General features: G+C 39.9%; 1 pseudogene; it reads left to right on the top strand.

Moving 5' to 3' along the window:
- Positions 1-3,828: 3,828 nt before the first annotated feature.
- Positions 3,829-9,406, top strand: LOC128745867 (probable ATP-dependent RNA helicase DHX35; annotated as a pseudogene).
- The last annotated feature ends 56 nt before the right edge of the window (positions 9,407-9,462 follow it).

Genomic DNA, 9,462 nt, shown 5'->3' with positions numbered 1-9,462 from the left:
TCACCGCCGTTGTCGCATCGTAAGCGGGAAATCTTCTGATTAAATTTAGCCGTTACCAAAGCTTCATACTGCTGAAAGCATTCGAAAACTTCGTCCTTCGATTGAATCAGGAACACCATCGTGAAGTGACTCCAATCGTCGATAAAGGTGACGAAATATTTCACGCCTCCTAGTCCAACCGGCGTTACAGGACCGCACACATCAGTGTGAATTAGCTCGATAACACGCGACGATCGCTTTTCCTTACGGATCTCGAACGGCTTCCGCGTCTGTTTACCGATCACGCACGACTCGCATATCATATCACTATCTTTTTCGAATTTGTCCGTCTTTAGTCCGATTACCATCGAATCACGAACAAGCTTCTCGAGAGCTCCTGCGTTGAGGTGGCCAAACCGACGGTGCCACAGCTCGAGACTTTTCGGTACACGTCCACACGTTAACATCGATTTACTGTTACTGCTCCGATCAGTGAAAAAATCCAACCGATAAAGCCTTCCGGCTCGTGATCCACACGCGACGACTTCCGATCCGCGACTTATTTTCACTTGCCCGTCTTCGTACGTAACCGTCATGCCCGCATCGTCAATTCTCATCACTGAAAACAAGTTGCAGCGTAACTCGGGTACATACAAAACGTTAACAGTACACTCGATATCGTTACCATACACTTTCGATGTAACTTTTACCGTTCCTGAATACTCTGCCACTATTGACTCGCCGTTCTTCGCGATGGCAATCCGAATAGGTTTCGCTAGCATTTCTAAATCATCGAACAGTGATCTGTCGTTTACGAGGTGATCCGAACAACCAGAATCAATAAACCAGTTCACTCGATGTTTATCGCACGTAATACTTCGGTTTACCCCAACAAAACACACACCGCCTTTTTGCGCGATATTTGCCTTCGATCTTGTTTTGTTATTGTTGCTGTTCTTCATCGGACACACGGACAACTTATGCCCTTGTTGTTTACAACCGAAACACTTTACTTTCTTCTTTTTCTGTTGTTGCTTTGATCCGGAAAAAGCAGCCGTTCCACTGCTGCTCGGGGTGCACAATTCGATACCTCTCTGTTTCGTTTCAGCATCCAGCAGCCGAACTTTAGCTATCTCTAGCGTTAAATTTTGATCAGGAACCGTTTCCAAAACTGTCACTACTCCCGAGTAATGTGTACCCAACGAGAGTAACAAATGACATACAGTGTCCAGTTCATCCAGTACCGCACCGGTGGATCGAAACTCCCGCACAAGTTTATCGAACTTTAGAAAATGATTTTGCAATGACTCACCGTCAAACTCGAGCGCAATCAACTGTTTCTTAAGATATAAACGGCTTGCTACACTATTTCGCTGAAACACTCGGTGGAGAGTATCCCAAATGTCTTTTGGATACCGCTTATCTTGGACGTACTCCAACTGCGAATCATGAATTCGGGAAATCAGAAGGGATTTGCACTTCCGATCTTTCTTATTCCTCCGCTCTCGTGCTACCGTTTTCTGGGCTTTAACCTCAACGGTATCGTCCGGATTTTCCCGTAAATCGAGGTTATCTACTGCATACGACTCGATGCACTCCAAAAGCTCGTGCTCTTCCAGGAGTATCTGCATCCGAAAACGCCAAGCAGTGAAATTCGAACCATCGAACACTGGCAGGAACAATCTTTCCGATTTTTCTTCATCCATGCCGCAAATTACTAATTAATCGCGTTTACCGAAAACGTTGCTGGGCCTCACAACCTGAAATGGGGTTCGGATGGCCGCAGAGAAACCGGGAAAACGGATTTTAATAATCGAAAAACGTTTTAATTAACACACGTGAGGAAATACATTTGACAGTTCAAGTTATACATATAGTGTAAAGGTATCAATACACGAATAAGCAGAGTTGCCAGACGGTTGTTATCTCCAACAGTAATGATGGGAAATGCCGATCAAAATCTATAACAATTATTGATAAAGTTTTCTTATCGTTAATAATTAATAACGATAATATGACAGTATAAGCAAAAATACGTAAGAAATAGAACAAAAATGTTAAAATAATAACAAGCCAAGAAGAAGATTTTATTTTAAACCCTCCAATTTTCGATACTTTTCCGTGACGATAAAGTTTGATGGTATTATCGATATAAGATTACTAGCGATATTATCAGTAGCACACTTTTCATCACAGTTTTGAAGGTTTCACATTGCACTTTATAACTGTGCAGTCCAATTGAGTGCGAAGAACGCAATATTTAATAATTTAATTATACAAGATAAGACATTAAAATGGGCATACTCGTTTAGCTGGATTTGATGGACCGGGTTCCGAACAGAGCAGTGCAGTAGTATCACCACTGTCGCCAGCATTAAAACTATCAAACGCATTTTGTCCGTCGAGATTCTCGAGGAATTCGCTATGTAAGCACAAATCGATCTCTTGTACTCTCATGGAACTGCCATATGGAAAGTTTGTGAAGATTTGGTGCAAAGTTTTGTCTATCCTTTTCACTCTTTAACAAACCTGTGCACAGACTTCACAAATAGAACAAACTTGGGAAGGTGGCAGCACCGTTTCGCGCACATAGCGAATATATCAGGGGGGTGGTGTCAAGCGAAAATTTCGTACCTAGCATCGAAATCATCATCCCCATAAAAAATTTCTCCTATTTAGTATTTGCAGTAGTATTTCAAAAACAACAATCCTAGTTCTTCCAATGTTCGTGCTTCATAAAAACACAAATACTCAATAGTAAAAAGCATTCAGTCTACTCGTAATAAGCTAACCAAACTTGTTTTGTTTGAAGGTCATTGATAATTGTCATAATGAATTTTTATTGTAATTAATTCACCCCATCGGCAGGCAACCATGTTTTCGCTGCCAACATCTCGTGTGTGCGAAAATAAGATAGCATATCAGCACTGCGTTTCACTCAACTGCCAGCAGTCTGATTTGGGCCCGCTGTCAAATTTTGAGCCCAGGACATCCTGTCGCTGACGTTCACTGCAGCTCGTTATAGAGATGTCGATGGGGTGAATTAATTAAAACGAGCTTAAAGTTTCACAAGCGATTTAGTTTTATAGTCAAATTTTTTCTTCGCAGTTATTTCAATTTCTAACCAATTAAAAAAACGCCTTAATTGAAAGTAAAAAATTTATAAAAATATTGCAAAAATTTCTTGGTCACTCTAATTTGGAAAAAATGGTAACCCTAAGAGCCAAATTTTTGGTGCATGTTAGTAACGCATCGAATATATGGAGTTTGACAAGCACACCATAGCCCTGCAAGCACACCATAGCCCTGGAATTCGCTATGTAAGCACAAATCGATCTCTTGTACTCTCATGGAACTGCCATATGGAAAGTTTGTGAAGATTTGGTGCAAAGTTTTGTCTATCCTTTTCACTCTTTAACAAACCTGTGCACAGACTTCACAAATAGAACAAACTTGGGAAGGTGGCAGCACCGTTTCGCGCACATAGCGAATATATAGTTTCCGTTGGAGGCAATGGTAAGGGGGCATCCATAAAGTACGTCACGCTTATAGGGGGGAGGGGGGTATAAAGTTATGTGACGTCACATGAAACAAAATCAAATGGAAAATTTATTCGGGAAATTATATTTAGCCTTCATTTTAAGATACAACTATTGAAGGCTTCTATAAAATCAACGTACTGATGGATTATAAAACAAATCTCGGGAAATTTTTCAAAGGGACTTAAGTCGCAAAATGTCAAAAAACGGTTTTTTTATGCTATGTTACTATATAACATGTTATGAAAGCACTTATTAGATTAGATTCACGAAAATCGACTCTTGAATAAGTTTAAACAATTTTGACAATATGACCGAACATCCCTACAGTTACATTTTTTACTTGCACCGCTTCGGGACGAATGTATGAAACGAATTGTCATTTGACATACGCTCTTATAATATCAGCCGAAGTAACTAAAGAAAAAAGAAATGCACCACAGTCATTTCCGTCATTTTGTGTGAACTTGTGGTTTTTATTCTGATAGCTTTATTTTACTTTTTCCTCGAGTTTTTCTAACTTACAATGATACGAACAACGAACCAAAACACAACACTGTTTACGTAAAAGCCTATAATGCAGCATAATATGCTTATGTTCAATTCGACGTTAGTAACATTCGATTGCATTGAACGATGTAAACATATTGACGATTTTGACGCATATAACATAACGGTTTTCAATCTGACACAACATTTTGACGTAAGGTAACGCACTAGTTTATAGCGTGCGTTACGCCAAGTGGAGAGTAACACGCTAGCTGTCATTATGTCTTATGATCGGGTGTATGTGTTTTTTACTGAACCGAAGCGTTGTATACCTTATTTTTGTTCAAAACTCAGTTATTTTTAAAAATACTTAGAATCCTTACTACAATAATGCAAAACCATAGTAAAAAGTATCGTTAGGCAGTATCCACTAAAATAAAAATTGCCGGATTTTTAAATAGGATTTAAAATGATGAGTAAATAGTTTCAATGTTGATTTTCTCAGTTCGATGCAAATGTTAGATAAGGCCATTTGAAAAATTTCCCGAGAAATAGTTAAATTTTTTGAATGAAAACTTTTTTAACATATATGTGTGAACAGGACTCATTTATTCTATGTAGTATGAACTCTCCATTAAGACTTTACAGAATATGCAGTACACCGCTGAAGAGCTGCTTTAGTACCGTCCAGCCTAAAAGATTTTTGCAATAGCATTTTGAATAGCAGTCGCACAAACTCCTGAAGGGTTACGGGATGCTACCAGAGATCCAAGGCAATGTTTTCCCTTGATATTTGTGCTGAACTCAGTCGATGAACAAAAACTCATACCGAAGTTCCACGGCTGCTTTTAAGGTTTTTCGGTATTTATGCCACTTTAAGTTTTAAGGAGTTTATGCCACTTGCGGATTAAATTTCGCATCTAAGGTAGTGTTGAATGATTGCACGATTGAATGAATACACAAAATGACAAAATCCGTCAGAAAAGTTCTTCCAAGGCGTGTTGCTGAAGACGTCAGCAGGAAGTCCTGATTCTATCAAATAGGTCAGACGAATTTGAGTGGATGGATGTAAAGTGCGTGGATATGCGCGAAACATTAATCGACGACACATCTGCGATCCTCAAAATCCGACTTATAAGCTCGAAAATTTTCCTTTTTCTATTTGCTGAAATTCATTTGATAGCTCTAAATAAAAAAGTTGGTTGGGGGGGCTTGTCGCCGTGACGTGACGTACTTTCTCAGGGGGGGAGGTCACGAATGTGTGACGAAATGTGACAAGGGGGGGGGGGTCGATTTTGGTCAAAATTTGCGTGACGTACTAAATGGATGTCGCCTAAACTAGAATGTCCACCAGAAATAAAAACAAAATCGCAGTTATCCGGAATTAGAGTGACTATATACAGAGTGGCGACAAGTCATCCCAAATGTATGCAATGCGGCTTTTCCAATGTTTTTCTTTCTCTTTCCTGCATACGCGTTGGATAGGTCGTCTGCTCGATTGGAATGACACTGACAGATAATTATCATTCCAATTTTGACATTGTCGCCACTCTGTATATAGTCACTCTATCCGGAATGTATATAGTCAGGATAGAGTGACTATATACAGAGTGGCGACAATGTCAAAATTGGAATGATAATTCTCGCGTCACTTTTCATTTCGTCCAATGTAACAATTGTAAACAAATCCGGTTTATCACAACAAATTATTGCTCTTTTTAAACTCTATGTTATACAAAAACACCTGCCCAAATAGAATTATTTTGAGGTGAAAAAATTAGCATTATCAAAATGTCCAATGTGCACATTCGAATTACGAATGACTGACTGTTACTTCGGTCGTTCTCATCTGATGTCCAAAGTGCAAAAAAAAAATCAAAACAAACCCAATCTGTACATTGGACGTTTAGCAAGTGAAAGTTATTTTTCGCATTATTTATGCATTTTAAGTGAAACAAGCGGTCTAATATTGAAAAATAACCTCGAAAATAGCGTAGCACGGCAACGCACGTATTTTACGGTGATCTCGCTTAATTTATGTGCAAGAGCCTGGAAAAATAAAACCGTCCAAAGTACAGCATGAGATGGTAAACAGTCCAATGTAACTTTTTCCATAATAAACCAAAACTGCTTAGTTTTAATTAGATTTTTAAAATCTCCGTTAAATATTGAATGTTATTATTCATCAACCACGTTGAGTGAATGACTGAAAATTATTTCATTTTGAAACAATTTAAAGTTCAATTCGAAGAACTTCGATCTCGTTTTTCTCAATATGGTGGAATTGTTACATTGGACGAAATCAAAAGTGACGCGAGAATTATCTGTCAGTGTCATTCCAATCGAGCAGACGACCTATCCAACGCGTATGCAGGAAAGAGAAAGAAAAACCTTGGAAAAACCGCATTGCATCACATCCCTGTCACGACAGTTGTCAGCTGAAGCCGCCTCCGATAGTGGTGATAATAGAGGTAGACAACAAATTTTGAAACAAAATTTAAACGAGACAACGTTTGTATTTAATGCTGCGCAGTATGACGAAAGCAGCGTGTTGTTTCCCTTTTTTTGTTTATCGTAAAAAATACGACTATAAAAAGTCAGAATTTTTCCTATCTTATGTTGCCGATAGCACAAAAAAAACGAACATCGTTCATTATCTACATCCTGCAACATATTTTCTGAATCATAAAACCCTATGATTGCGTAATTCTTACAGATGCTGTCAAAATCGAGCCAGCAAGCCTGGCTCAAACGGCTTCAAGAAAAATGTATGAGAATGACGTTCGTACCAGGGATGTGCATTGCATACATTTGGGATGACTTGTCGCCACTCTGTATATAGTCACTCTAAGTCAGGAAAACAGATGACCAGGTGCGTGTAAGTTTTACCCAATGAGATATAAAAAGGTATAGAAGAAAAAGGTATTTGTGGGTACTTACTATAAACACAGAGAACAGACATCCAAGCGAAAGGTCCCTACTTGGATAAAACTTATGTCAAATTAGTTGGGAAACTATAGTGATGGTGTCGCTAAAGGCGCATGAAATTCTATACTAAAATCACAACAGCTAACTTCTGGCGCTAGCATATAACGCATATCCAGCTTTCCACGAGCGATAATGGCGGATATTGAGCACAAGTGGGCACAATCTTTTGACATTCATTGGAGGAGCGTCGTGTTCGCCCTGACGGAGTTACTATGGAAACATCCATGATTGTTTGTTGTTCGAGTGTAACAATGTAAACATTGTTTAATTTTGCAGATCAGCTGAAGTGGAACATAACTAAACGGATTCAAACTTTTATAGTGGTTTGCGGCCATAATTTGCTGAAGGCACTGGCTCAGAATATTTTTTTCATAATCGTGCGAATTAAACATTCGAAACATTACACATTAAGTACATGACCGATTGAATTCTACTGCGGGAAATGCTGGCCGATCCGTTGCTCACGCAGTACAGCGTCATTATCGTGGACGAAGCACACGAGAGAAGTGTTCTCACCGATACTGTGGCAGGGGTTGCTGAAGAAAATCATTCGTAGAAGGAGTGCCCTGAAGGTCATCATTTCATCCGCTACGGTTGATGCGGAACTCTTCCAGGAATTTTTCAACTTGAAGAAAAAGAAAGACGAGGACACCTCGGTCATACTTTCCGTGGAAGGTCGCATGTATCCCTACGAAGTGTTTTATTTGCAAGGTAAGGTTTTGTTCGTCAGGCTCAAAAAGATATAATACTTTGGACTACACTTTCAGAACCTTGTCCGTCCAGACTATGTGAAGGGAACAGTGGAAACGGTAATGAAAATCCATCGTAGTGAGAAACCGGGAGACATTCTTGCGTTCCTGACGGGGCAGGAAGAAGTGTTAAAAGCACTCGATCTTTTGCGTGAGCATAAGGAGGCTAGTGGGAAGGATGACTTGATAATACTTGCCATGTACGGAACGCTATCCAACACGGATCAGTTGAAAGTTTTTTTCAACGCCCCTAAGGGAGTTCGGAAAGTTATTTTAGCTACAAACATAGCGGAGACATCAGTGACATTTCCAGGAATTGTTTATGGTAAGCCGGCTTGTAACTTAACTGCTTGCTTGAAACTGTAAAGAAATTCTAATGTCAACTACTTTCAGTTATTGATAGCGGATTTGTAAAGTTGAACTGGCATTCAGCCCAGAGCACCAGGGATGCCACATATAATTCTGTGTTTTTTGTTGAAAAAATCTGACAATCTGTACGGCGAGGAAAAATATATGTGCAAAAATCTGTCCAATGCAAAACAATGAGAGTGAAAGAGATAGAGAGTCATTTTGCTGACTATTTCCGTCTCTTTCACTCTCATGTAAAAGCTCAAAAATCTGTTAAATCTGCGTAATTTGGCGAAAATCTGTATTCTGTGCATACAGATTCTGTACAGGCGATTTCTTTCAAATATCTGTTAAACACAGAATAATCTGTGCATGTGGCAACCCTGCAGAGCACCACTAACAGTTTGGTAATATTGCTGTTGCAGTTGAAAACCGTAATCATCGACTCGCGACATTCGCTTTTATTCTTGTTCTGTGTGTCGCAACTACGTCGCACGTGGTGCGCTGTGATCGCACATTGATGCGCTATACAACGCACCACGTGCGACGTAGTTGCGACACACAGAACAAGAATGAAACCGAATGTCGCGAGTCGATTACTACAGTTTTCAACTGCAACAGCAATAGTACCGACTAGCAAAGCAGCCGCGGAACAGCGAGCAGGCCGAGCCGGAAGGATTCGCAGCGGAAAAGTCTACCGTCTCTATACCGAAGAAGAGTGGGACAAACTACCCGATTATACTCCACCGGAAATGCGCCGAACCGATCTCTGCAGCACGGTTTTATTTCTAAAAGCATTGGGAATTGATAACATCTTGCGGTTCACGTTTCCTTCACCACCACCGGCTAAGAATCTGCTGGCTTCACTGGAGACTTTGTTCGCTCTGGATGCACTCGACTCCGATGGAAACTTAACGTCCCCGGTTGGTTATTTCCTAGCAGAAATGCCTATAAATCCGATGTTGGCTAAAATGCTGTACAACGCCGGCGAGATGGGATGCTCAGAGGAAATTCTTAATAATAGCCATGCTGCAAGTTCAATCAGTTTTCTCAAAACCAGTGAGCGGCCAGGCGTCCATACGAGCCCGTATTGCGAAGCGTAATTACAAAACGGTACGAAGTGACACAGAGCTTTCGATTCATCCACTTTCGGCATTGTATACCGTAGAACAGCCACAATGGGTTGTATTTTGTGAACTTTTGCATACTACCAAATTGTTTATGAAGGATATTACCGTTATTAAACAAGAGTGGCTCACAGAACTGGCACCTCACTATTACCATAAAGTTACGGTCGTAAGAGATATTTTCTAAGCCTTAATATACTTGGAGTTTTAAAGCCAAATAATTTCTTGTATTTTAATTTGATG

This window comes from Sabethes cyaneus, chromosome 1, assembly GCF_943734655.1.
Source record: "Sabethes cyaneus chromosome 1, idSabCyanKW18_F2, whole genome shotgun sequence".
Taxonomy (NCBI): Eukaryota; Metazoa; Arthropoda; class Insecta; order Diptera; family Culicidae; genus Sabethes; species Sabethes cyaneus.
The sequence above is the reverse complement of the archived record's forward strand: the minus strand, read 5'-3'. Positions and strand labels throughout refer to the sequence as shown.